Source organism: Mustela putorius, unplaced genomic scaffold, assembly GCF_011764305.1.
Source record: "Mustela putorius furo isolate JIRA1106 unplaced genomic scaffold, ASM1176430v1.1 tig00000832_pilon_pilon_pilon, whole genome shotgun sequence".
NCBI classification, from domain to species: domain Eukaryota; kingdom Metazoa; phylum Chordata; class Mammalia; order Carnivora; family Mustelidae; genus Mustela; species Mustela putorius.
This window is the reverse complement of record NW_025421491.1, coordinates 8,246,810-8,250,106: the sequence shown is the minus strand read 5'-3', so window position 1 is coordinate 8,250,106 and position 3,297 is coordinate 8,246,810. Positions and strand designations below refer to the sequence as shown.

The following is a 3,297-nucleotide window of genomic DNA, read 5'->3' as shown; positions in this document are numbered from 1 at the left end:
AAATACACAGCTACTTTGAAGTACAGTTTTAGAAAATAATGAATTGTGATATTAAGGCATCTATTCATTCTAATGATGTGTATGTTTTAATTTAATGTTAAATATTCTTAAGTAAGTAATGTAAAGTCAACTAGATCCTTCTTGAATTTATTTTTTTGTAAAGCTTTAAGCACATTCAATGCTGAATTACTTTTAAGAAATGAGAATAACTGGGTGCCTGGCTGGCTCAGTAGGCTAAGCACTTACCTTGGGCTTCAGTCACGATCTCAAGATCCTGAGATCAAGCCCCTCATCCGTCCTCTGCAAAGCGGCAGCCTGCTTCTTCCTCTGCTTCTGCCACTTCCTCTGCTTGGACACATTTTCTCTCTCTGACAAACAAATAAATAACATATTGGAAAAAAAACCCTAAATCAAAACAAATTAAAAATGAGAATAACTAAAACATATAATCAAGAGTTAGTAAAATTACATGAAATTATAGATTCACAGGCTGAGCAAATTCATTTATTCAGGCAATCGTTCTATCTCCCAGCCAATCAAACCAGTAAGGTCTCAACACAAGGATGGGACTCCAGAGAAAAACAAGAATCTGAATGTCAACTATGTCACTCAGTGGTTGTGTGAATGTGGGTAAGTTGCTTAACTTCTCTAAGTCTCAGTTCTCTTGTCTGAATAATGAGAATATAACTGGAAAGAATCAATGAGATAGATTATATAAAGCCACTTTAACCTCACTTAGTGATTAATAAGCACACTTACATACTTGCTATTCCTGTTTGTAGATTATTGTTACTATTATATGTCTCTTAATATACAAATCTAAACTAAATATATTCAAGTAACGCACCATTGATTTTCAATTAGATAAAAGTATATATTTAGCAACTAAATTATTTCATTAAGTTCTGTTTTGCATCATTCATTTATGTAACTATTAAGGTTTAATATCTTCCAAACTTCCATGTTCAAAAAAACAAACATTTATAAATGGATACAAAATAGTATTTAAGAGAAAAAAAATCAACTATGTTTGGAGTCCTGGCCGTACTTCTTCCCAGCTATGTGACCAAAAGAAGTTACGTGCACTATCTGTGCTCAGGGTGTCCTTAGAATGATGGAGCATAGGTAAATATTTTTTTGCAAAGATCCTATCCATATAGATCATCCGAGTGTCTCTAAATTAGCATGCCTGCCACTTTCTGTCACTAGTTGTGCACTATTCAATGAAAGAAATGGCATAGTGGTAAGTGGGAGTGATTAACTTGCCAGACTCCTCCCCTGGAATCAGAGATGAGCATCATTGGGCTCTGGGACATCACTATACATGTGAATGTCCAAGCCTCTTTCAATATCTGATGAGTTAGGAAAAGGTATTCAAGAGAGTGCCCTAAGGAAAGGAGTAGAGACTGGGTCTGAAATGGGAACCAGGCTGGGCTCAGGATTCCCTACTCAGATGATGCCACTGGTACAGACCTGTGCCAGACAGGGGCTTTTTTGAAGAAAGCCCTCATAAGTATGGGATTTCATGAATCCTGGTGCAGCATGAGCCAAGGTAGCACCCCTGCTCACCTATATATGAGATCAGGACTGCTCTGAGCAACATACCCCCCAGCTAGAAGATGATGATATGAATATTTAATTTAATATAATGTTATAACATGCTTCAGAGAAGCCACTGTGCATAGGGTTCAGCACAGCTCATGACACAGTTATATGCCTATTAAATATAAATAGTTTCAAATCATGAAGGTATTTTAAAAATAAAAAATACAGACTCTTTTGTAGTTCATAAGCATGAAGATTGGATGTCCATGCTGTTGCATGACATGTGCATTCCTCAAACCTTGCCACAACCATGTTGGCACATTATCTATCTGATGTTGAAAAAGAAAAAAAATCAAAAGTACACAAAACTCTACAGAAATCAAATGTAAGAAAAAAATCTACCCATAATTCCACTGTTTATTCCTGACTTATGATCATATGCTGTTTAATTTATAAAAATTATAAATAGTTAAAAATGCCCCTTGACTCCACCAATGACCAAGATAATTTAAAAATAAATTTTAAATATTCTTTGCTAAAAAAATAAAAACCTTGAGAATTTAAAATTTCTCACCTTACTGTGCATCAGAATCATGAGAAGAGCTTGTTAAAAGATGATAGGGACTCAACTTGAGAGTTTCTTTTTCTGTAGGCAGGACTTCAGAATTTATATTTCTAAGAAGTCCCTACATTGATTCCAATGCCTTGGTGTAGGGACCACATTGTTATGAGTTATTCTGATAATAGCATCACTGCCCCATTTTTTCTTTTCTATTTGATTTTGTAAAGAAGATTTTTTTTTAAAGATTTTATTTATTTATTTGACAGACAGAAATCACAAGTAGACGGAGAGGCAGGCAGAGAGAGAGAGGAGGAAGCAGGCTCCCCGCTGAGCAGAGAGCCCGATGCGGGACTCGATTCCAGGACGCTGGGATCATGACCTGAGCCGAAGGCAGCGGCTTAACCCACTGAGCCACCCAGGCGCCCCTGTAAAGAAGATTTAATTAATTTATTTAAAAGAGAGAGAGAGAGTGCAGGGGAGCACAAACAAGAAATGGGAGGAGCAGAGGTAAATGGAGAAGCAGAATCCCCGCTGAGCAGCATCTCAGGACCCCAGGATCATGACCTGAGCCAAGGCAGCCACCCAACCAATTGAGCCATTTAGGTGTCCCTTTTTTTCTATTTGTTAATTAGTTCAGATTTTTCCAAGGGGGTACTGAGAAGTATTACTTTTATCCACAAAACAAATCTTCAAATGTTTCAGAAAGTAATTTCCTTTGTTCCATGCCTTCCACCATTTGTAACTCATTGCCTTGATTTCTACATATATAGTTTACATCTTTAATTTTATATATAAATATGAATTTATAAATATTTACATATAGTTAAAATTATTTAATATTTCACATATATCAAAATATATGTGACCAACATGAAAACAGCATGATAGATGAAGGAGACAGCTTTATCAGCTCCTCTTAATTTATCAGTGCACTCGCTTTATTTTGGATATTGCATCATTTGATAACCTTTCTCCCATGACTGTATTCATGTCAAACTTACCATTATTATATTGCTTTGGTCTCCATAAGTAAGTAAATATAAGTAAGAATATTAAGAAATAGTTACAAATAAAAGAATTTATCCAGTAACACTGCAACAAATCCCTGAGGTCACAGATGTTTTTAAGTGAATATGTCCCATTGCTATTATAGCTATAGAAGTCAAGGACAGTTTGCCCCTAAATGTTCC

At 35.7% G+C, this 3,297-nt stretch overlaps 1 non-coding gene across 1 annotated transcript; it reads left to right on the top strand.

Annotated features, from left to right (window-relative positions):
• The first annotated feature begins 1,773 nt into the window (after positions 1-1,773).
• Positions 1,774-1,880, top strand: LOC123393407. The gene has a single exon (XR_006608172.1). It is a non-coding gene; the product is annotated as a small nucleolar RNA U13 (small nucleolar RNA).
• Positions 1,881-3,297: the final 1,417 nt, after the last annotated feature.